This window comes from Petromyzon marinus, chromosome 21 (assembly GCF_048934315.1).
Source record: "Petromyzon marinus isolate PM22_M1 ecotype Great Lakes invasive population chromosome 21, UKy_Petmar_22M1.pri1.0, whole genome shotgun sequence".
In the NCBI taxonomy this organism is placed as follows: domain Eukaryota; kingdom Metazoa; phylum Chordata; class Hyperoartia; order Petromyzontiformes; family Petromyzontidae; genus Petromyzon; species Petromyzon marinus.
In genome coordinates, this window is record NC_133687.1 from 6,549,228 (window position 1) to 6,575,128 (window position 25,901).

The 25,901-nt window shown below is 54.8% G+C and overlaps 1 protein-coding gene across 1 annotated transcript in view; it reads left to right on the forward strand.

Moving 5' to 3' along the window:
• The first annotated feature begins 7,791 nt into the window (after nucleotides 1-7,791).
• The window catches only part of LOC116944416 (uncharacterized), a 245,475-nt gene continuing 227,365 nt past the window's right edge, over nucleotides 7,792-25,901 (forward strand). The window contains exon 1 of the mRNA XM_076068480.1: nucleotides 7,792-8,281. The gene's annotated coding sequence lies outside the window, so the exon portion shown is untranslated. The remainder of the gene's footprint in view (nucleotides 8,282-25,901) is intronic.

Below are 25,901 nucleotides of genomic sequence, written 5' to 3' on the forward strand. Positions count from 1 at the left end.
TGCCTCTACTTGACTACTGTGACATCGTGTATAAATCAGCCCCAAGTACTATACTGAAAAAGCTTGATTCCATCTATCACTCGGCCTTAAGATTTGCATTGAACTGCCCATATAAGACTCACCACTGTGATCTCTACATTGGGTCTAACTTAGCATCTCTTAATGTTCGACGGCTTGTGCGCCAGATCTTATTTATTCACGATGTACTTACAAAAAAATCCGCAGACTACCTACTGGATCTCCTCTCTGTTTCAAAGAACAAATTTGACCTCAGGTCTTCGCTCATCTACCAGCTTCACATTCCCTATTGCCGTACAAAAACCGGAGGAAGGGCCTTTGCTATTGATGCCCCCAGGGTCTGGAATGCTATTGCCAATAAACTGCAACTTGAATCACTACCTATGAGATCTTCACTCAAAACTGCTCTAGAGGAGTTGTACACCCCTAGCTGCCACTGCTATTCAGTGGCCTAAAATATGGCTCTAGATTTTGGTGTTATAATTTATTTATGTAGTTTATTGTAAAAAATTTGGTCACAGTCCCTATGATCACTGTTACATTGCATTTATGGCTTTTATTTTGGTGATTTCGAAAAGTTTATTGTTTTGGTCATGTTTTTGTTTATTGTATACGGAGTTAGACTGATGTCCTTATTCTTAGTTGTCTTGTGGTTGTTGTTATTTTGACTTGCATCCCACTGGGATTTTTTGCACACAGCGTTGGTGTACGGTGCTATTTCAGGAATATTTTTGATGTTTTTTTCCTGGATTTTCTGTTTGCACAGTCACATAGTCACTTTAAGATGTTTTCTTGTTCATGTTTTTTTGTTTGTTGCGGTTGCACCCGATTCAAGAGCCGAATGGCTCTCAGGGCTATACCAAATAAATGAACTAATGAACTAAATGAACTACCGCTATCCCAGAGTCCTCCGGCTGGGACCTAGGGGAGGCTATCTGACCCACCGCTGACCCGGTGGGTCCTGACCCCTGGGTAAGCCGAGCCTTAGCCCTCAGAAGGGCTGGAAGGCTGGTTCCAGGGTCCTGGCTATCTTCAGCCCAGGCTTCGGTCTTCGTGTAGGGAGAGAACTCCCCGCGCTCTGCGCGCTTACCCTTCTTATACTCGTTTGTGGCCAGGTGTAACCAATCCCACATTCCCACGTGGAACTAGCTGATTGGTTCTCCCCAAACTGTGGCTACGATCCACTTCACCTCGTCTGACCCCAACCGTTATGTACACAGAGAGGTAACGCTGCCCTGCCCCCTTGATACCTGGTGGTAATGCAGGTTACCGAACAGTGCGTGGTTAACACCTCTACACATGTTTGCACAAATGAGGAATTTGCGTTCACTCAACCTTTTTGGTTATTTAGTTGCCTTGTGTGTTGTTGTTGTTGGTGTTTTGCATGCACACACACGGAGGCGATGCCATCCCCCCCTCACTCCCCCTCCGTTAAAGCGCCGTGCACACAAACACACACACACACCGAGGTCATTTTTCCCCTCCGCGCATCTGCCACGCGCCCTCCCGCCGACGCCGCGCGTCCCGCGTCCCCCACCCTCCCATCTGTGGCCGAAATCCTCCACGCGAATCCCCAACAACGTCCAAGCCGCCACCCCCCCCCACCCCTTTCTCTCGCTCTCATCTCATCGGCCGTGTGGCTCAGTCGAATCTCCTGCCGGGGGTAACAGACTTGGTGCATTTCCTGCGGTGCCAGGGAGGATCTGCCCCACCAGTACTTACGCTGCAAGTGGCTCAAACTCAATGTTCCACCTTTTGGGGGGCATCTTCAGGAAACTGGGGGTGCCCTTCTACAACAGCAGCTTCGTATATGGGGTGGTGCCTTACCTGGCTAACAAGCGCCATGACCTCGCCAACTTCGCCTGTGCTCAGGCGAAGATGGCTGTGTACAGAACGAGGAAGAAGATGCTGCAAGGTGACACTGACGGCTGCTCTGTGCTGCTTCCAGTGTTCAGAGGCCTGCTCAAGGCACGGCTCCGGCTGGAGCACGCCACGTGCCACACACACGTGTCGGTGATGTGCAGCGCGTCTTGTTCTAACGCTGGGGGGCCGGACAAGCCCCGCTCTGTACCAGCGTGGACGGCACCCCACGTGTTCACCTTCTGAAGCGCTCGCTCGTCGCCGTGGCGTGCGCGATGACCACAACCACCACCACCACCACAACCACCACCACCACAACCACCACCACCACCACCACAACCACCACCACCACAACCACCACCACCACCACAACCACCACAACCACCACCACAACCACCACCACCACCACGTGACTTTTCTTTCGTGTTGTGCGCGCTGCATTTAGTGTCACAGCGCGTGGATTTATAGCGTTTATTTTCATTTGTGTTGCTGGTGACTTTGTGCGTTTCATATCGGAATCGCCTCTAGTGCTGTTGCTGCTGGCGGCAATAAAAGTTGTTTAAAAGTCAAAAGTCTCTCGCTCTCTCTCGGGCGCTCTCTCTCTCTCGCTGTCTCTGTTCTCCTCAAAGTCGCCTTTTTGGCTCTCCCCACGGGTCCCTTCGGCGCGGTTGCTGGTTGGGGCCAAGTGGTGCTCGCCAACAACACTTGGCCCCAACGGTCTCTTAAGGATATACGGGGGATCTTTGTCTTTGTTTCCTCCTCACTCCTTACCGTCACCCCTCCCACCACTGATACCTCTTCGACTTAAATTTCCCTCGCCCCATCTCCCCTCCCCCCCCAATCACCCCATCCTCCTCCCTCCCTCCTCCCTCCCCCCTCCCCCCCCCCAATCACCCCATCCTCCCCCTCCCCCCTCCCCCCCCAATCACCCCATCCTCCTCCTCCCTCCCTCCCCCCCCCCCCAATCACCCCATCCTCCTCCTCATCTCGAGTGACCATATTCCTCCCTCCTCCTCGTGGGACGAACTCCAATATCCTCGCCCCTCCCTCCTGACGATTGTGACGTCACAGCCCCACGTGCGCGCCCTCCTCGACAACCCACGCGGCCCCTCCCCCTCCCCTGCCCTTCCCCCCGTCGCACCACCTCCTTGGCGACCCACAATGCACAGCCACCCCACCGCCTGTTGCGTGCTGCGCGTTGGTTCGTCGCAGCAAGGCCGCAGTAGCCATGGAGTCAACATTGGGGGGGACCGAATCTTCCAGGGGGTCTGGGGGTCCCCCCCCCCCCAGATAAAAAAAAGTTAAATTTGAAAACGAATTTCCTGCCATTTCCTGCCTTAAATATAAAAAAAATTCACTAACACATAGGATTGACTTTTTATGTATGTTTTACAATAATGTATAATAGTGTATTATTGTATTACATTGCTCTGTTTTTTTATTTTTTACCTTTGCTTGTTTCATTGTATGTAATGGCAGAGATTAGGGATTAATAAAGTACAACCATAACCACAATCATGTAAACATAAATCTATTTTATAGCAATATATTGGGGGGGGACATTTTACGCATATTTGAATATGGGGGGGGGGGGTGGGATTTGTCCCCCCTCCCCAATATATATTATAATTACGGCCTTGCGTCGCAGTAAGAGTGGACCTTAGCGCTCGAGCCGCGTGAGAGCCACGCATTGAAGGATTCGCTGGATTACTAAAGCGGCGGTAGTAGTCCCGGTAGTAGTCATATTGGGACCATACCAATAGGGCTTTCATCACCATTGTAAATGTCGTCCACAGGTGTGTGTCTTTTGGGGGAGGTGGAGGGGTGGAGCGAGATGGGAGAACGGGGGGTGGGGGAATGTGTAGAGGTGGAGGGGGGGGGGTGAAGGGGGGGATGCGTGGACCCGGCGGGAGCGGTGGCGCAGCGGTTAGCGCGCTCATTTACAAACCCGCCTACCCCCACTCAGGGCCACCAACACCATCAGCGACGATGAATCTGAACCGGTCCCAGAGGCTCCCCCTTACAGGTCGACTGAGCCTCGAATGAGCACCTGGTGCGGTGTGTAGTAAACATCGCCACCGGGGAGACAAAGGCGGCCGGGCGTGGTGCTGACCACCCAAGGCATTGGTGTGTCGTTCCGGCCATCATAGGTCCTACCCGCTCACAGCGCTTGCACCCAACACTCTGATAAGGGCTATACCGGGGGGAGGGGTGTTAGAGATGTGGGTGCCGCGGTGCCTCGGAGATGTTATCCCTCTCGCCTGGTTACGCAGGAGGTCGTGGGTTCGATCCCAAACCCTGACAGCCTGTTGTGTTTGCAAGCATCTCTGAAAGTCGCGTGGATTTCTCTCCGGGAGGGTGGGGGTGGGAATTCCTGGGGGTCCGCCCGGCCGCCCGCCGTCGCCCCTCCACTACATCCAGAATGAACGCGCGTTTCAGAATATTTGTGTGCTGCCAATACATGTCCACGAGGACGACGAGGCTGGTGATGCTGTCGACGATGAGCCACTCGGTTGGTGAGCTATCGCGCGTGTGGTGGCCAGGGTCGCTTCTCTGAAGAAGGCTAAAGAAGACAGAGCTACGATTAAGCTCCGTGGTGGACAATCTCCCGGTTGAAATGAAAACCAAGAAATTAAAAATCGCAGTAAAAAATGTGTGAAGCCAGTTTGGAGGTGTGGTGGGAAGGACGTGGGTGGGTGGGGGGGGGGGACGTGGGTGGGGGGGGGCACGTGGGTGGGGGGGGGGCACGTGGGTGGGGTGCGTGGGTGGGGGGTGGGGCACGTGGGTGGGGGGGACGTTGATGGGGGGGAGGGACGTGGGTAGGGGGGGGGACATGAGGGGGGGGGCACGTGGGTGCGGGAGGGGGACGTGGGGGACGTTGGTGGGGGGGGAGCACGTGGGTGGGAGGGACGTGGGGGACGTGGGTGGGGGGGACGTGGGGGGTGTTGGTGTGCTCGAGGTGGAGGGTTCCGTGGCCCGCATTAACATTCGCCTCGCGTCGCACTCGCGGCGCCATCCCGAGTCTTCTCCGCGCGGCAGTCGATCCTGCGCACTGTGCCCACTGTACGTGCGGAGGGCCGTTCGGGACCTCGAGTCGAGACGGATTCCCGGGGCTCCGCTCACATTGAGCGTTGATGCAGCTCCCTTCACTTCCCGTGGTGGCCATTCCACGTTCCTATGGCGGAGGCGGGGGGCGAGTCTATCAATAAAGCAACGGCTGTTGACTACCTCAACCTCCATCGCCCCTTCCCCCCACACCCTCTCCTCAAATCGGTACCTATTTTAACCACCCCGTAGGAAGGGATGATGAGCTGAGTCACCACCCCCCCCCCCCAACCACAACCCTTCGCGTTGTGAGCCGTCCGCTCTGCCGCACGGGGCACCAACTGAGTAGCAATTGTGCCCCTTGCGTTAAGACTAACCCCCTCAACCCGGCCATGGGAACGTGGAATGTACACAAGTGACTCGTCGTAATCGCCGACGGAGATGGTGGAAGTCGCCCCCGTTGCTCGGAGGAGCTGGGAGACTTGGATCGTTGATGGGACGCATAAGCGTGCGCCGGTCCCAGCGATTACCTGGACTGGTCCCAGCGATTACCTGGACTGGTCCCAGAGATTATCTGGATCGGTCCCAGAGATTATCTGGATCGGTCCCAGAATTTATCTGGATCGGTCCTAGCGATTATCAAGATTGGTCCCAGCGAATATCTGGACCGGTCCCAGCGAATATCTGGATCGGTCCCAGAGATTATCTGGATCGGTCCCAGAATTTATCTGGATCGGTCCTAGCGATTATCTAGATTGGTCCCAGCGAATATCTGGACCGGTCCCAGCGATTATCTGAATCGGTCCAGGGAGATTATCTGGATCGGTCCTAGCGATTACCTGGATCGGTCCCGGGCTTCGTCTAGGTCGACCTAGCCAGAAGAACGCGTGTACAGTTGCCTGATGCGGTGGGTGTTTAAACGTCGGCATTGGGGAGAGACAAAGGCGGCCGGGCGTGATGTCGGCCATCCACCCCACCCCCGTCGCGTGCCGTGCCGGCCAATCATAGGTGCTCGCTAGCAGCACTTGCCCCAAGTTTGTTGAAGGCTATACGGGAGGAACCTTTGTCTATGTTGTCTGTGTCTTGTACTGGACACGGCGATGTCTTAAACACGACAAGCAGGACTGCCATTCCCTCCTGCAGTGCAGGTTACGAGTGTGTTTGTGTGTGTTTTATTTTTACAAGAACTGATTTAAAAAAATAAATCGTGTTCTATCTCTCACTGCAAGAGATACAACTGTAACCGCAGAGATACAAAAATAAGAGAGAGAGAGAGAGAGGAAAACAGAGACATAGAGGGAGGGGGAGAGAGACAGAGACAGAGAGAGGAAAACAGAGACAGAGAGGGGGGGGGGAGAGAGAGACAGAGACAGAGCGAGATTGCAGAACGTTGAAGCAGCGAAACGGAGGGAGATATCTGGAAGAAAGGAGAAGCGGTAGCCACGGGAGCTGTAAAGAAGTTGATCCCAGAGACAGAGATGAGACCATCGTGCGGTGCTTCTTGGTGAGAGAGATGAGAGTCTGCGTAGAAAACAGAGGGGCAACAAGGGGGGGTGGTGGTGGTGGTGGTGGCCAAAGAGGGAGAATGGAGAGCGAAGATGGGGAGGGATGGGGAGGAGGGAACGAGCGTGTGGGAGAGATGGGGTGGGAGGGAGATGGAGGAAAGGTTGTGAGAGATGGAGAGGTGAGGAGGGAGATAGAGGGATGGTTTTGAGAGATGGGGTGGGAGGGAGATGGAGGAATGGTTGTGAGAGATGGAGAGGTGAGGAGGGAGATAGAGGGATGGTTTTTGAGAGATGGGGTGGGAGGGAGATGGAGGGTTGTGAGAGATGGGGAGGGAGATAGGGGGAGAGACGTGAGCGATTAGGGAAAGAGAAATTGGAGAGAGAGCGAGAGGGTTGTGAGAAAAGAAGAGAGAGGAAAATAGAAAAGAGAAGAACAGAAACACAGAGAGAGAGAGAGGTGAAGGTTGTGAGTGAGAGTGAAACGTGGGAAAGGCAGGCCGGGAGTGGTGGGGTGGGGGGCGGATGTGAGGGGGAGAGAGGAAATCGTAGAGATAGAGAATGGAGGGAGTGGGGAGGGAGGGAAAATAAGAGAGGGCGGCCGGGGTGGGGGGGTTGAGAGACGGGGAGGGAGGGAGGGGAGAACGGGAGAGAGAGGGTGGGGGCGGGGGAAAGAGAGGGGGAAGGGGGGGGAAGAGAGCCGGGCTGATCGTGCGCGCGCGCGCGTGCCCGACACCTCACGCACGCGCTTCGGCCGCGCCGCGCTCCGCAAGCGAACCCTCACGGGTAGACTGCAACGAGTCGCTTCGGCACCGCGTCCATTCATCCCGTCCCCCTTCGCGACACAATAGCGCGCGCCTTCGATCGGGGGGGGTGGGTGGGGGAGTCGGGGAGGGCCGGGGCCGCTTCGGAGCGCTCAAGAAGGGACGCGGGGGAGGAGCGGTGGGGGGGGGGGCATCTCGAGAGAGACTCCGCGTTGGGGCGTGACAGGGGGAGGCGAGGTTTTACCCAAAAAGTGAAAATAAAATTGAACGCTGCGGCGCCGTGGCTGTTGCATGCTGGCGACTGGGCCACCTGCCTGCTAGTCATCCTCCTCCTCCTCATTCTACTCCTCGTCATCCTACTCCTCCTCGTCATCCTCCTCCTCGTCATCCTCCTCCTCGTCATCCTCCTCGTCATCCTACTCCTCCTCATCATCATTCTACTCTTCGTCATCCTACTCCTCCTCGTCATCCTCGTCAGCCTCCTCGACCCTTGCGTGCCGCTCAGCCGAGTGGAGGAGCGGCGCTGCCGTTGTCCCTGGCAACGCTCAAGACAGAACAAAGAGAAAGTGGGGGGGGGGGGTGGTTGTGGGTGGTGGAGACGCGGGGGGGGGGGGGGCGGGGAGACCTGAGGGCTGAGATCCTGGTGGTGAGCGAGCAAGGAAGAGGCGAACGTGGCTCCGGCGAACGGGAGCGTCGAGGTGGGAGAGACACGGGGTCCTGGGGGGGAGACGAGGAGCAGCAGCAGCAGGAACAGCAGGAGCAGTAGGAGCAGGAGCAGTAGGAGCAGTAGAAGCAGCAGCAGTAGGAGCAGCAGCAGCAGGAGCAGTAGGAGCAGCAGTAGAAGCAGTAGGAGCAGCAGCAGTAGGAGCAGCAGCAGTAGGAGCAGCGGGGCAGATTTGTAGCAGCGGGATCACGGAGCGAGGAGCTGCGACTGAGGAGCGGCGGAGTCATTCCGGAGCGGGCAACGAGCAGACGAATCGAGGAAGGTGACGGCGGTGGAGGAGGAGGAGGAGGAGAAAGGAGGTGGATCGAGAGCGACAGCGACAGCGGCTGCGCGCAGCGGTGACCGCACGCGGGGTAGCATCATCCTCCGTGAGTCGCCTTCGTGCCTCGCCTCATCACAACCCCCCCCCCCCAACCTGTGTCAGCCGCACGTCTCTCACATCGCTGTCAGCTCGCACGCCACCCGCGCCTCCTCCTCCTGCTCGTCTGATGAACGATGGAGCTCACCTCATCGCCTTTTCGTATAACCCACCTCTCCTTCCTCACCCACAACCCCTCCCCTCTCCCACCTTCAATATCCCCCTCGGCTCGTCGCACTCCCCCTTCACCTCCACTTCCCTCACCTGAATCATCACTTCTATTGCCTCCCTCACCAGTTGTCACGCTGTCACCACCACTACCACCGTGTTGCCTGTAACAGACTGTTGGGGCAAGTGCTGTTAGCGAGTAGCAGCACCTGTGAAGGCCAGCACGGTGGCACACGAGGGGCTGGCTGGGCCAACGCCACGCCCGGCCGCCTTTGTCTCCCTAGCGGCGATGTTCGTACACCGCACGAGGTACTCATTTGAGGCTGAGTCGACCTAGGGGAGGCCCGGGACCTGTTCAAATAATTCGTCACCGGTGTTGGCCGTGAGCGGGAATCGATTTCGTGTCGCCGGGGTTCGTAGCGCAGCGTAGCGCTGACCGCTACCACCACGGCAACCAGCACCACCACCAGCAGCACCACCAGCACCACCACCAGCAGCACCCAGTGCTGGAAACGAGTATCCCCATTTCACCACATTCACACACACACACCTCTCCCCGCACCCTCTGTCGTATCTCTCGCATCCGTCTCGCCCCCTCACCCCACGGAGCTGGCAGGATGAGGAGGATGAGGAGGATGAGGAGGATGAGGAGGATGAGGATGAGGAGGATGAGGAGGATGAGGAGGATGAGGAGGAGGAGGATGAGGAGGCTCCTCACTCGCCAACGCAACCGCCGCTATCGCCGATGCGCCGTCTGCGTCGCGGATCGCTCGTCGGTGTTGCGATGATGATGCGTGGCGCGCGTGTGCGTCATGTTGTGAACCGGTCCTGGGCATCCCCTAGGTCGACTCAGCCTCAAATGAGTACCTGGTGCGCTGTGTGTGAACATCGCCACTGGGGAGACAAAGGCGGCCGGGCGTGGTGTTGGTCACCCAACCCCTCGTGTGTCGTGCCGGCCTTCATAGGCGTTCGCGCCACAGCACTTGCCCCTACAGTCTGTTACAGGCTACACCGGGGAATTTTTGTATGTTTTGAGTACCGGTCCTGGGCCTCCCCTGGGTCGGCTCAGCCTCAAATGAGTACCTGGTGCGCTGTGTGTGAACATCGCCACTGGGAAGACAAAGGCGGCCGGGCGTGGTGCTGATGACCGATCCTCTCGTGTACCACAGTACCGGCCTTCAATGGGTACTACTCGCTAACAGCACTTGCCCCAACAGTCTGCTAAGACTATGCAGGGGGGAAGGGGGGGGGGCTTTGTCTTTTTGTTGTACTGGGGGGAGCGGTGGCGCAGCGGTTAGCGCGCTGCGCTGCACATAACCGGCTCAGCCGAGTTCGATTCCGGCTAACGGTCAACGCCGGGCAAAGAATATCAGAAGGGTGCCTGGATCTCCGCACAGGTCGACCCAGCCTCGAATGAGTACCTGGTGTGATGTGTAAACATCGGGAGACAAAGGCGGCCCGGCGTGGTGCTGGCCAACCACCAATTCTCGCCCGTTGTGCCGTGCCGGCCTTCATAGGTGCTCGCTAACAGTCACTTAGCGAGCACGTATGTTCTTACAGTTACGGCTATACGGGGGACCTTTATCTTTGTTTGCACGTGTGTGTGTGTGTGTGACGTGCCCCCACAGCCCCACGGGTGGGGAGCGGTGGTGCAGCGGTTAGCGCTCTGCGCTACGAACCCGGCGACCCGGGTTCGATTCCCGCTCACGGCCAACAACCAGCGACGATTTTCTGAGCCCGGTCTTGGGCCTCCCCTAGGTCGACTCCAGCCTCAAACGAGTACCTGGTGCGATGTGTAAAACATTGCAACTAGGGAGACAAAGGCGGCCGGGCGTGTTGCTGGCCATCCATCATAGGTGCTCGCTAACAGCACTTGCCCCAAAAGTCTGTTACGGCCTATACGGGAGATCTTTATCTTCGTGTGTACGTGACGAACTTGTGCGGCGTAGCCCGTGCGGCTTAACCCGGCCCCCCGACACGATACCAAGAACGGCGACAGCGAATGTCCTGGTCCTGGGCCCTGGCCGAGGTCGTCGAAGCAGCCTAAAAAAGAATGGCTGGTGCGGTGTGTAAATATCAGCATTGGGGAGAGACAAAGGCGGCCGGGCTTGGTGTTGCTCCCCCATCCCCCGCCCCCCCCAGTGTGCTGTGCTGGCCTTCATACGGTTATCGCTAACAGCACTTGCCACAAAATAGAACTGTATGTTAAGGGCGGGGGATTATTTTATTTGTGTGAGCGAGCGTGCATGAGCGTGCGTGCGTGGGTGAGCGATCTTGTATGAGTGTGTGTGTGAGCCTGTGTGTGTGTGAGCGTGCGTGTGTGTGTGAGCCTGTGTGTGTGTGAGCCTGTGTGTGTGTCAGCCTGTGTGTGTGTCAGCCTGGTGTGTGTGTCAGCCTGTGTGTGTGTGTGAGCGTGCGTGTGTGTGAGCCTGTGTGTGTGTGTGAGTCTGTGTGTGTGTCAGCCTGTGTGTGTGTGAGCGTGCGTGTGTGAGCGTGCGTGTGTGTGTGTGTGAGCCTGTGTGTGTGTGTGTGAGCCTGTGTGTGTGTCAGCTTGTGTGTGTGTGAGCGTGCGTGTGTGAGCGTGAGCTGCCTTCGTACGTGATGTTGTATGAGATTATTATATCTGACCGGCTCCGTGCTCAGAGCTGCACGCACACTCCACCACCCACCACCCACACTCCACCACCCACACCCCACCACCCACCACCCACACTCCACCACCCACCACCCACACTCCACCACCCACCACCCACCACCCACACTCCACCACCCACACTCCACCACCCACCACCCCACACTCCACCACCACCACCCACCACCCACACTCCACCACCCACCCACCCACACTCCACCACCACCACCCACCACCCACCACCCACACTCCACCACCCACCACCACCCACCACCCACCACCCACACTCCACCACCCACCACCGCACACTCCACCACCCACACTCCACCACCCACCACCCACCACCCACACTCCACCACCCACACCCACCACCCACCACCCACCACCCACACTCCACCACCCACCACCCACCACCCACACCCACCACCCACCACCCACCACCCACACTCCACCACCCACACTCCACCACCCACAAGGGACCCGTGTAGTTGGTATGCGGCACCATTGCGCGACAAAACACCGAACCCCATGTGAACTACACTTTGTATTTACCAGTTGTAAGGCCTCACTGAGCTGCTACGTAGCTTTTTTTTTCTTCTTCAGAAACGACCCGGCTATCACAAACGACAGCTCAACGAAGTTGGCGACTTATCATCATCATCACGGGGAAATGTTTAGCAACATCAAACCACTCTAAACGCGTGAGATGTTGATTCAAAATGTGGAGGGAAAGACCGGAGGATCCCGGAGAAAACTCCACACGACCACGGGGAGAGAGAGAGACACGCAAACTCCAAATATACATCAGCAGGCGTCGGGGTCAGGATCGAAGCCACGACCTCCTGTATACCAGGCGAGGGAGTTAACATCTCCTAGCCACAGTGCTATGTGGTTGATTGTGACCACGGGGAGAGAGAGAAAAAAGCAAACTTTCAAATATACATCAGGTGTCAGGGTCGGGATGGAACCCACGACCCCCTGTATACCAGGCGAGGGAGTGAACTTCTCCTCGTGCATGTGGTTGATTCTGCTGCTGCTGCTGTTGCTGCTGCTGCGTCCTTGGTGATGCCGTGACGCGCCAGCACAAAATAACAGAACTCAGAATCAGAATGGTTATTTATACCGGAGGAGGAATCCGATGAGCTATGAAGCTCTTTTTCACAGATGTCTAGTAAGGGGCACGTGGGTCAGAACGTCACAACAACAAACGATACCAAAAACACAACCGGGGTGCAACGTTTAGGAAAGGTAAGCAAATCGCTTCGAAAAAAATATATATGCAGATCAAACTAAACTATACATTGTGATTTAAAGCTTTCGTGACTGCAGGGATTCATATTCTTGTTATATATTTTTTATTATTTTATTGTTTCCCTTCTACGTGACTTTACCGAAAGAACCAAGAATATATATTGTATACTCTTTGGTTCTTTCGGTAAAGTCAAAAAATACGTAGGTATTTCTCAGAATCAGAATGGTTGTTTATACCGGAGGAGTAGTTTTTTTTTCGTGCTATGTGGTTGTCCCACCTGATGACGATTTGCTTGTGTGTTGCGATCGAAACGTCGTGATCGATGATTTTCCTACCTACGTGACTTTAGCGAAATAACCAAAGTGTATGGGGATTCCTGCACTCACGAAAGCTTCAAATCAAGATTGTATAGAAAGATTGTTTTTTTTTATCTTACGAGGTAAAGCTCACCGAGCTATAAGCTTCTTTAACAAAAACGTTGGCCGGCAACAACACGGGGTGACCTTTAAGATGAGCTCGTAAATAAACAGAAGAGGCGACGTTTCGGGCGACGGCTCTTCATCGTGGCACATCGATAGAGAAGCCAGACGAGAGACAGAGGGTGGGTGCAGCGAGAGATGGAGATTGCATTTGTTGACGTAATTTGGGGGGGGGCCTTGATGAGAATTACATAACAAAAATCATTGAGAACTCAGTATTTTATTCATTAGCATATAAATACAGCAGCTAGCCTGGTAGTGGATATGGAGTAACAGACAAACTACCCCCCCCCCCATCGCTCATGGGACCTCCCTTGCCAGAATCTAAATATAACAATAGGTTTTACCCTTTCTGGCAATGAAACAGTTGTGTTAAGATGTTTTACACCAAGGAATCGTGTCTGCATTTACTTGTGGCGAACATGCAAACGTAAAAAAAGACATGTTTAGATCGTGTAACAGGGACGTGCAGTCAGAGGAGGCAGGGGAGGCAGAGCTTCGCCTGTCATACTCCAATGAAAATAGCTGTTACGAAAATAAAACAAAAAGAATAATAAAATAAAATGTACATTAAGATTTTTTTCCACTGATCTGTGTTATAAATGTCGTTTCTGTACGATTCCAATCATTTTTATAGTCAAAATCGCCAAATTTGCGGAGCTCCGCTACAAATACAGGAAGAGACGAGAGGTGAGGCAGCGACGAGCTCAGCCTCCCTGTGATTGCGCAACCCCTCAGTAACTGGATGGAGCGCGGGAAATAAGCGCGTGCCTGTTACTATCTCAGTATGTCACCAATGTAATGTTTGTAGACCCCTTCATTTCATATCCTCGCCTTCCATACTCCAGGTAACTTAGTTTCACGTATGTGTATAAAGATATTTAGGCTCGCTGGTCTCGTCATGAAACTGCAATGAAAAAGCACCAGGGGAGGCAGCTATCACATCTGCCTCACTGAGGGGGACGTGTTTAACACGCCCCCTTCAGTGAGAACACGCCCCCTCACTGAGGCCACGCCCCAATCTATGAGGCCACGCCCCCTTCAGTGTGTGAATCTGGCTCTGACACTAGCCAGTGCCTCCCGAGCCATTGACCTCACCGCACGTCACTGTAGTTTATGGCATTGTCTTTGAAACTGATTGGGGCCCCCCCCCCCCCCCCCGTTAATAATTAATCACAAAGTGTCACTTAATAAACTGACACCGAACCCGGTGGGCGATGCTCGTGGGGAGAGGTATCTCTGAAGCAGGTAGTAACATTGCGATATGTTCTCATTCATGACACTAATGTATCTCTCTCCATCTATCTAAATCAGCTCAAGCCGCCTCTCGTAAATCACGTGACTTCTGCGTGGCCCTCCCCTCTCCCTGTTGCCCGCCCACTGTGAAAACAGACGCTGCACTGTGCAATAGCGTCGAGGCACTGATGTAGCCTCCTCCTCCCTCCTCCTCCCTCCTCCTCCTCTCTCCTCCCTCCTCTTTCCTCCTCCCTGCTCCTGCCTCATCTTCCTCCCTCCTCCTCTCTCCTCCTCCTCCTCCTCCCTCCTCCTCCCTCCTCCCTCCCTCCTCTCTCCTCCCTCCTCTTCCCTCCTCCCTGCTCCTGCCTCATCCTCCTCCTCCCTCCTCCTCCTCCTCCTCCTCTCTCCTCCCTCCTCTTTCCTCCTCCCTGCTCCTGCCTCATCTTCCTCCCTCCTCCTCTCTCCTCCTCCTCCTCCTCCCTCCTCCTCCCTCCTCCTCCCTCCTCTCTCCTCCCTCCTCTTCCCTCCTCCCTGCTCCTGCCTCATCCTCCTCCTCCCTCCTCCTCCTCCTCCTCCTCTCTCCTCCCTCCTCTTCCCTCCTCCCTGCTCCTGCCTCATCCTCCTCCTCCCTCCTCCTCTCTCCTCCTCCTTCTCCTCCTCCTCCCTCCTCCTCCCTCCTCCTCCTCCCTCCTGCTCCCTCCTCACCCCCCTCATCCTCCTCCATGTTTCTTTCCCCCCATACATTACATCCTTGACTCTTCCCCTTCGCGTCGTGTGCCACTGGGGGGGGGGGGGGGGGGGGGGGGGGCTACGTCTTGGGTGTATGAACCCTGCTTGGACGGGCGCGTTTCGGCGCCAGTTTGCCAAGAGGGCTCGCGGTTCGAACCGCGTGGAGACGCGGGGAATTGTGAGTGGGCGGGGGGGGGGCGGTGAATTTAACAAGACGAACTGAGCGCCGTCTGTCCCGCGGTGGGCGTTCGAGACTCTCGTGTGCACGCGTGTGTCAAGTCAATCTCAAGACTCCTTCACAGGAGGGTTGTGCCGTGGGCGTGCGGACCGCGCCACCTCGAGGATAAGGTGTCTTGACTCCGGATCAGAAGATTTGCAGGTTAAAATCCTGCCGTGGTCGTCAGAGTGCGCGCGCGTTTCCTTTTTAATAACAATACACAGGGTGTCCCCTAAGCCTGGGATCATGGGAAAAATAATGCAAAAAAAGGCAATAATGACGCTTTTATTCACGGAACGTGCTCAATGTGTCCACCATTGTTCCTGAAACACAACTCCAGACGAGATGCCAAGTCAGCAAGCAACACGAAAAAATTGTATCAGGGGTAATGGTGTTACATGCATCGATAATGCGCTGCCGAAAATATTCAAAGGATCTAAAATTTCCCGTGCTGACCAACGCCTTGGAGTGACCCAGAGATTAAAAAAAAAACAAATCCAGTGGTGTGAGATCGCGGGTTTCTCGCTGGCCATTCCACAGGCCCTCGACGTCCTATCCAATGACCATGGAAATATGAACGAGTTATTTTCCCCTATCATTCCAGACTTATGGGACACCCTGTATATATATATTTTTTCAATCTGATACCGCAAATAAAACTGATGTCTCATTGCTAAAACTGCACATGTCCGGCTCTTTCCGTGCGATTTCACGATTGAAGGATTTGTGTGCAGCTCCTACCGGCTGCTTCACAACAGCCGGTGAAGATGTACAGCGTGTAAATGCCAATGCACTGCGGGATTAGGAGTCCCCTTGCGCTCCGTTCGCCGGTCATTGTACGCATGCATGGACGTTGAACTTCTTTCGCTCCGTACGTAGCCAACCGCGGGAGGCGTCATGGGCGAAGATGTGACGATGTGCGGAGTGTCGGGAATAGTTACCCCTGGGGGTCCCCCCCCCCCTCCCCTTGGCCAAAGTGCCGCAGGGCAGGTCGAGATGAGCTGTGAAATAAGGCGATTTGAGACGCGGAGGCATTTAGCAGCGACATCATTCCATCCGTGCGTGACAATTACCGGCCATGCAACAGAACGTAGCCACGTGAACGCGTGCGCTCGCGTGCATCTATAGTTGCATGCACACGCGCGTGGGCGTGCGGGTTAACGACAGCAGCAAATAATCGCCGTTCGTCACTAAGTGGCGGTGACGTGACCACGCCGCTTGTGCCAGGCTAGGTGCGCTCACTTTGACGCCACGTGGAGTGTAGAAGGCTCGCCAGCAGGTCACGGAACAGAAGACAAAGCCACCCCCCTGGCCCGTGTTGTCGCCTCCACGGACTGTTGGGGACAGTCGCTGTGAGCGAGTAGCACCTGTGGCGGCCGGCACCGGGGTGTGGGGTGGGCGCTGGGGGCAACCAAAACAACAATACGTGACATTTTTGTTCGAATTCGGTAGTAATAATAACAACAACAAAAAACCCAACTCAATATTTCAAGAGCCGCAATGCACTGTGCGGTGAATGCGAGAGACGATGGTGGCCTTTAAAAATAAATAACGCCACGTTAACAGTCCGTAAAGAGCCGCACGGCTGCCGAATCCCAGCTGTAGAGCTGCACTACGGGCAGCAGCAGCACCCGTCTGGAGCTCTCTCCCTCCCACTGCTGCACCACACACACACGCAGCAGTAGCAGCAGCCGTCTGGAGCTCTCTCCCTCTCACTGCTGCACCACACATACACGCAGAAGTAGCATCAGCCGTCTGGAACTCTCTGCCTCTCACTGCTGCACCACACACGCAGCAACAGCCGTCTGGAGCTCTCTCCCTCCCACTGCTGCACCACACACACACGCAGCAGCAGCCGTCTGGAGCTCTCTGCCTCCCACTGCTGCATCACACACACGCAGCAGCAGCAGCCGTCTGGAACGCTCTCCCTCTCACTGCTACATCACACACACACGCAGCAGCCGTCTGGAACGCTCTCCCTCTCACTGCTGCATCACACACGCAGCAGCAGCCGTCTGGAACGCTCTCCCTCCCACTGCTGCATCACACACACACGCAGCAGCAGCCGGAGGGAGCTCTCTGCCTCCCACTGCTGCATCACACACGCAGCAGCAGCAGCCGTCTGGAACGCTCTGCCTCTCACTCCTGCATCACACACGCAGCATCAGCAGCCGTCTGGAACGCTCTCCCTCTCACTCCTGCATTACACACGCAGCAGCAGCAGCAGCCGTCTGGAACTCTCTGCCTCTCACTGCTGCATCACACACGCAGCAGCAGCAGAATCCAAACACCGTCATCATCATTCACCTTGAAGTAACAGCTCAAGGAAAGCTCTCGCCTGTTCAGGCCGTGAGCTGTCCAGGTTATCAAGTCGACAAGCCCTCACCTGTTCACGCACTCACCTGTTCGGGCCCTTACCTGTCCAGGCACTCACCTGTTCAGGCCCTTACCTGTTCACGCACTCACCTGTCCAGGCACTCACCTGTCCAGGCACACACCTGTCCAGACATTCACCTGTCCACTCAGGTGTCCAGGCTCTCACCTGCTCATGCTGTCACCTGTTCAGGTTATCATCTCTTCAGGCCCTCACTTTTTAAGGAACTCACCTTTCCCAGGCTCTCACCTGTCCCAGGCTCTCACCTGTCCCAGGCACTCACCTGTCCCAGGCACTCACCTGTCTCAGGCGGCATCCGAGGGACTTTGAGCGTTTGGCTTCGCACCTCCGATTCGCGAAATATCGCGTGTTTATCATCACTATTAATTAGTCAGAATTTTCATTTATTTATGGAACAAAATGTAACAGATGCTTCTACCGATCTATGTTTGGGTGCTTGGGTGAGGTGGTCTTGTAAGTGAAATGTGTCGCGCGCCCTCCACCACCCGATGCAGCCAAATAGAGCTACACAGTTGACTGGGCGATTACCTGGCAAGAAGACGTTCTCCTGTAGTGTCACATTCTCCTATAGTGTCACATTCTCCTGTAGTAACACATTCTCCTGTAGTAACATATTCTCATGTAGTAACACATTCTCCTGTAGTAACACATTCTCCTGTAGTAACACATTCTCCTGTAGTGTCACATTCTCCTGTAGTAACACATTCTCCTGTAGTGTCACATTCTCCTGTAGTGTCACATTCTCCTGCAGTGATACATTCTCCTGCAGTGACACATTCTCCTGCAGTGTCACATTCTCCTGTAGTAACACATTTTCCTGTAGTAACATATTCTCATGTAGTAACACATTCTTCTGAAGTAACACATTCTCCTGTAGTGACACATTCTCATGTAGTAACACATTCTCCTGCAGTAACACATTCTCCTGTAGTGTCACATTCTCCTATAGTGTCACATTCTCCTGTAGTAACACATTCTCCTGTAGTAACATATTCTCATGTAGTAACACATTCTCCTGTAGTAACACATTCTCCTGTAGTAACACATTCTCCTGAAGTGTCACATTCTCCTGTAGTAACACATTCTCCTGTAGTAACACATTATCCTGTAGTGTCACATTCTCCTATAGTAACACATTCTCCTGTAGTAACACATTCTCCTGTAGTAACACATTCTCATGTAGTAACACATTCTCCTGTAGTAACACATTCTCCTGTAGTGACACATTCTCCTGTAGTAACACATTCTCCTGTAGTAACACATTCTCCTGTAGTAACACATTCTCCTGCAGTAACACATTCTCCTGCGGAGGGAGGAGCTGGTAGGAACGTTGGGTTGCTCGGTCAATGGCCAGGGTCAACGGCGGCACCACGTGGTGTATTCCGCAAATATGCCCGACTGTGAGGGCGGGCACAAGCCGGCGTGAGTAGGTTAAACGTTGAGTTTTATAAGGGCACCACGGGGTGACCAGCCCCTCCCCAACCAGCCCCACCCCTCCCACCCCCACGCAGCCCCACCCTCCCCACCCTCCCCTCCCAGCCCCTCCCCACCCTCCCCACCCTCCCCTCCCCATCCAGCTCCACCCTCCCCACCCAGCCCCTCCCCACCCTCCCCACCCAGCCCCTCCCCACCCTCCCCCACCCAGCCCCTCCCCATCCTCCCCTCTCCACCCAGCCCCACCCCTCCCATCTTTGGATGCACGACGGACGGACGGACACAATAATCCCCTGTGGGCTGCTGGTGTATCCAGGAGGTTCCTACACAGTATAAAAAATAAATAAAAAGTTGAGTTTTAGTGCAGGTGGTCATGTGCATCAAACGTGGCCACGTTGGATTACTGCACGCGTTGGCAGCACCACGGGCCCGCGTTGTCGATGATCTACTGGAGATCTGTCATACAACAACAACAACAACAAAAACACGAGGAGCTGCATAGCTCTTCGGATTCCTCGAGAGTAAAGAAATATTCTGAAACGTTCCGATGTTGGCGGGCGACCCTTAACACCACGTTAAACGGGCACGGAGGCGTCGCTGGAGACGACGTCCCGGCATCGCGAGGTTTTTAAAATATAGAACGTTCAATAACCCAGATAAATGCATTTCGTCAAATATCACCGTCAGAATGTGGATTCATACCGGGCGGGTGGAATCCGCTTGGCAGGCAAAGTGAAGTTGGAGAGGCGGATGGGGAAACCGCGTTGGCCCCCCTGGTCCGCTGCACGGGAGCGCATTTGGGCGGCACGGGAATACGGCGCGCGACCTTTCAAGTACAGCGCGGACCGTCAGCGTGCGGTTCGTGAAAGGTCACATCCGTCCAGATGATTTGATTGTCCCTTAACCTTCTTCTTCTTCTTCTGTCGAGGGGCGGGGAGGGTAGGGGGGAGGGGACGGTGGGGTGGGGGGCGGGGTCATCGCAACTTTCAAACCCACGGTTTGTCAGTGTTCGTTTTCAGTGACGGGCGCGTGCTGATGTCAACAAAGCGTGTATCAATATAGCAGTTGCTGTTGTTATTGTGATTGTGAAATTGCTGTCGGGGCTATGTAATGTAATGTGTGGTGTGTGTGTGTGCGTTGTTGTGTGTTGTGTGTAATGTGTGTGTGTTGCTGTGTGTGTTGTTATGTGTGTGTTGCTGTGTGTGTGCGTGTTGTTATGTGTGTGTATGTTGCTGTGTGTGTTGCTGTGTGTGTGTTGTTATGTGTGTGTTGCTGTGTGTGCGTGTTGTTATGTGTGTGTTGTCACTGTGTGTGTGTGTTGCTATGTGTGTGTGTTGTTATGTGTGTGTTGCTGTGTGTTGTTATGTGTGTGTGTTGCTGTGTGTGTTGTTATGTGTGTGTTGTTATGTGTGTGTGTGTGTTGCTGTGTGTGTGTGTTGTTATCGTGGTTTCGTGGTAATTAATTGAAGGTGGAGGGGTTACCAGCCCCTCGCACCCGTCCAGAGCCCCCGTTTAGCCCCTGTGGTGGACATATATGCCATGAGGGGAGGAGCCAATCAAAATTGGATCTCCCCCCACAGCACTGTCCACGACAGAGTTGCCCATCCGGCACCGCGAGGAGGTAGGGGGTTGTTTTGCCGGAGGAGCGACGCTCACAACAACGAGCGGAACGCCGGGTGGCTAAAGCACAGCAGGTTGGCACAGTAGGGGGCACAGGTGGTGCATCAGCCAGTCATCTCAGTCAGTCGACCCGTGGCACCTGGGTCTGCCCAGTGACCTCCTGCCAGCGGGCGTTCGACACTTCACGTGGCCTCACGGTGCACATAGCCTGGCACAAGCGTCGTGGTGACGTCACCACCACTTAGTGGCGAATGGCGGTTGTTGTTGTTGTGTGTTGTTATGTGTGTGTGTTGCTGTGTGTGTGTTGTTATGTGTGTGTGCTGCTATGTGTGTGTGTGTTGCTGTTTGTGTGTTGTTATGTGTGTGTTGCTGTGTTTGTGTGTTGTTATGTGTGTGTTGCTGTGTGTGTGTTGTTACTCCTCTGTCGGGAGTTGGACCGGTACTGCATGGATCTCTGTTGCATTCAGGAGGTCCTGTGGACCGGTTCTGGCTCCTGCCACCGTGAGGGGTGGACAGTCCTCTATTGGGGGAAGCAGACTGCCAAACAACAGGGTGTGGCTCTTCTTTTGAACAAAAGAATGAAGGGGGCGTGGGAGCGTGGCGGTGAGGTGTGGGAAGCTGTAAGCCCCAGGCTACTTTGGCTCGCCTTCCCATCAACCGGAGGCGAGGAATGGTGGTCGTGGTTACTTATGCCCCACCGAAGACGAACATCCGTAGAGGGATGCAGGCAAAGCCGATGAGTCAGATGCCTTCTTTGACCTGTCACAGGTGCTGGCTAAACTGGCACCTCGGGATAGAGTCATCATGTTGGGTGACTTCAATGCCCGAGTTGGTCATGATGCTGGCATCTGGTCTGGAGTGATTGGAGGGCATGGGTCAGATCAGCTCAATAACAACGGTAGGAGGCTGCTAGATTGTTGTGCAGCCAATGGGCTTGTAATTACCAACACGCTGTTCCGGCATCGGCGCATCCACACAACATCATGGATGCATGCCGGGTCCAAGCAAGAACATCTGCTAGACTACATAGTGACGGACCAGCGGATGCGAGCCCATGTGCTTGACACCAGAACCTACCGTGGAGCTGATCTGCCCTCTGACTATCGACTAGTCATCTGTAAGATGCGCCTTCCATTCTTCCACTCCGGTGGTGGGTGTACACCCAGGACTTCATTCCAACCTAAAGTGGCCTGGTTTCAGTTAGCTGATAAAAGTTGCAAGCGAGAATTTCATCATCGCTTGCGGCTGGGGTTGGCATCATCCCCCACTCCACCTGATGTCGAGGGTAAATGGGCGAGGTTTAGGACTGTGACTCATGCAGCTGCAATGGCTGCTTTGGGTACGCGGTCCAGACCTCCCCAAAGACCCTGGCTGACAGAGGAGGTGTTCAGGATCGTTGAGAAAAAGCGACAGGCCCACTGTCATCAGCTACAGAATCCCACGTCAGAGAATGAGGAGGCTTACCGCAGCCTTCGCTCGGAGGTTCGGAGAGCCGTGAGGCGCTGCAAGGATGGGTGGTGGTCGCGGGTTGCTGAGGAGATAGAGTCTGCCTCAGTGGCCCGCGATCACAAATCTCTATTTAACTCCATCAAAAAAGTAACCTGCAGTGCCACACCTATTGCCATCATTAGGGGAAAAAACGGTGATCCAATCTCCGACCCCCAGGAACAGGTTTGTAGATTTGCTGAGCATTTCTGTGAGGTCCTGGAGGAGGGGAAATCCCTCAGCCAGGAAAACATCGTGGTACAAAGTGAGGATGATCCTGCTGAGGCTGCAGTGCCTCAAATATTGGAAGATGTCACCCCCTGTGAGTGGCTGGCTGAGGTGCCATCTGTTGAGGAAGTACTGAAGGCGATCCGGAGTCTGAGTCCAGGAAAGGCACCGGGCAGAGATGATCTCCCAAGCAAAATGCTGAGGAAGGGTGGCGTTTGTGCACAGACTGCCCTCTATGACATCATAACAACAGTCTGGACCACTGGATGGGTTCCGCAGGATTGGAAGGCTGCCCTGGTGGTCCCCCTCTTTAAGAGGGGCGACCACACAGACTGTAACAACTACAGGGGCATCTCACTCCTCAGTGTGCCGGGAAAGGTCCTGGCAAGGATTATTCAACATCGCCTTGCCAGGCACGCTGAGGAGAGGCTTACGGAGCCCCAATGCAGTTTCAGGAAAGGGCGGTCCTGAACAGATGCCACATTTTCTGTCCGTCTGCTTCAGCAGAGGTGTAGGGAATTCCCACAAGACCTATATCTCTGCTTTATTGACCTGGTCAAGGCCTATGATACCATCAGTAGGCCTGGGCTCTGGGTTGTTCTTCGTGCTTTTGGAGTCCCTGACCCTCTGCTCACGATCATTAAGGACCTTCATGATGGTGAGCGGGCCCGGGTAAAACTACGTGGCCGGGAGTCAGAGCCATTCCCTGTTAACCTTGGGGTGCGACAGGGATGTCCTCTGGCTCCCACATTATTTAACATCTATTTTGACCACGTAGTTCGTGAAGCCTTCAATAGCTGTACCGGGGGAATCTCCATTTGGGAGGCTGATCGATGCCCGGATGTGGTCAAGGGATGGCGCCCTATTGCTCAACCACGTTATGTATGCCGATGATTTGGTAATAGCTGCTCATTCAGAGGAGGAGTTGGAGACGCTGCTGCTGAGACTGGAGTGTGCCACTAAGAGATGGGGCCTTACCATCAGCCCCACCAAAACTAAGCACCTGCCTGGGTATTTTGTACCATCAGACACTCCACCCCCACAACTCCCAATTGGTGATCGGGCAGTTGTGGAGATAGTGAAGAGTTTCCCATACCTGGGCAGTGTGTTTATGACCGGCTCCAGTTTAACAGCAGAGGTCTCACTCCGAATCAGTCGAGCGGCAATATCTTTTCATCGGTTGCGTAACGCTGTATGGAAGCTACCTGGTCTGTCGCTCCACACTAAGCTTCAGGTCTTCTTGGCCACGGTCATTCCCTCCCTTCTCTACGCTTGCGAAACGTGGACCCCCCTAATGGAATATCTTCGCCGGTTAGAAAGATTTAGGCTGGCCTGCCTACGATCCATTCTGGGTTTAACCAGGCTGGATTGTGTGAGGAGCTCACAAATCCTTGAAAGATCTGGGCAAGGTCTCATCGGTGAGCTCCTCCGGCAGGCAAGGCTGCGATGGCTGGGTCATGTAGCCCGCATGCCCAGCCACCGCATGCCGAAACAGCTTTTGTTCGGCCGGATCGAGGGGGCTAAACGGGCGCGGCATGGGCTAGAGAAGAGATGGAGTGATGTGGTACAGGAGGACGTGGAGCTGAGTGGACTTGCCGATGACTGGTACCAGCGGTGTCAAGATCGGCCTCTGTGGAGGAGGCTCGTGAAGGATGCTACTGGGCAGTGGGAGGCAGTCGCCCTCCAACAACAACGGAGGGCGGAGGAGCGACGCTCACAACAACGAGCGGAGCGCCGGGTGGCTAAAGCACAGCAGATTGGCACAGTAGGGGGCACAGGTGGTGCATCAGCCAGTCATCTCAGTCAGTCGACCCGTGGCACCTGGGTCTGCCCCGTGACCTCTTGCCAGCTGGCGTTCGACACTTCACGTGGCCTCAAGGTGCACATGGCCTGGCACAAGCGTCGTGGTGACGTCATCGCCACTTAGTGGCGAATGGCGGTTGTTGTTGTTGTTGTGTGTTGTTATGTGTGTGTTGCTGTGTGTGTGTTGTTATGTGTGTGTGTTGCTGTGTGTGTGTTGTTATGTGTGTGTGTTGCTGTGTGTGTGTTGTTATGTGTGTGTTGCTGTGTGTGTGTTGCTGTGTGTGTGTTGCTGTGTGTGTTGTTATGTGTGTGTATTGCTGTGTGTGTGTGTGTTGCTGTGTGTGTGTGTTGCTGTGTGTGTGTGTTGTTATGTGTGTGTGTTGCTGTGTGTGTGTTGTTATGTGTGTGTTGCTGTGTGTGCGCGTTGTTATGTGTGTGTTGCTGTGTGTGTGTTGCTGTGTGTGTGTTGTTATGTGTGTGTGTGTTGTTATGTGTGTGTGTGTTGCTGTGTGTGCATGTTGTTACGTGTGTGTTGCTGTGTGTGTGTTGTTATGTGTGTGTTGTTGTTTGTGTGTGTGTTGTTATGTGTGTGTTGCTGTATGTGTGTGTTGCTGTGTGTGTGTTGTTATGTGTGTTGCTGTGTGTGTGTTGTTATGTGCGTGTTGTTATGTGTGTGTGTTGTTGTGTGTGTGTGTGTTGTTATGTGTGTGTTGCTGTGTGTGTGTTGTTATGTGTGTGTTGCTGTGTGTGTGTGTTGTTATGTGTGTGTTGTTGTGTGTGTGTGTTGTTATGTGTGTGTGTTGCTGTGTGTGTGTGTGTTGCTGTGTGTGGTGGCGACGGCTCCAGTAGAGATCCGCGACTGCCGATATTTTCACGGCCCGTCACTTCGCCATGGGGTGACTGGGGGCAGGGGTCCGCGTGATGTTCTCCAGCGCGCGATATCGACTCCCTGGTTTAGGCAACAGCCATTATCATAACTCCATTAATACCCAGCACTCATTAATGCCCCCACCACCACCACCGCCTCCCCACGATTTAATTTGGGTCCCGATGGCGCGCGTGGCTGTGACGAATGGAGGCGGTGGAGCGAGGAGGTGGACGGGGAAGCGACGAGGGAGATGAAGAGGAGGAAGGGGGAGGGGGACGGGGGGTGGAGGCAGGCCCTGGGGTGGTGGGGGGGGATGAAACGTCTATGGCGGTGAGAGTGGGGAAGTAGTGAACAGGGGGCGGGGGGGGAGGAGCGGTGGTGGTAGTGGTTAGCGCTACGCTGCACTACGAACCCGACGTACCGAGTTCGATTCCGGCTCACGGACAACACCGGTGACGGTTCTCTTAACCGGTCCTGGGCATCCCCTAGGTCGACTCAGCACATCGCGCCACTCGAGAGACAAAGGCGGTCGGGCGTGGTGCTGGCTACCCACCCCCATCGAGTGCCACGCCGGACTTTATAGTTGCTGCTCGCTAACGGCACTTGCACCACCAGTCTATCACGGCTATCCGGGGGATCTTTGCCTTAGTTGCGTGTATCAAGGACCCCAAGGCGGCCGGGCGGGGTTGCTGACCGCCCGCCTCTTTCTTGAGTGACCTGCCGGCCTTCATTGAGGTTCAACTCGCGAACAGCACTTGCCCCGAATCGTGTGTTGAGGCTATCCGGGGGTGGGGGGTCTTTGTCTTTGTGAGAGAGAGAGTGGCGAAGCGAAGCTGAGGTTCCGCTCTCCCCAGCTTAATGAATGGCCCAGCAATCAGATTAAGTTGAGTTCCACGCGAAAGCCACTCCCGCCTTATTAAAAATAATCCTCATTATTCAAACGCCAAAAGCTTGCGCGCATTTCCCACCACCCGACTCTAACGAGGCAAATAGCAGAGCGAGAGGGAAATGCGGAGAGCAAAGTGAAGAGCGAGAGAACGCGAGAGAGAGAGAGACACACACACACAGAGAGAGAGAGTGAGCG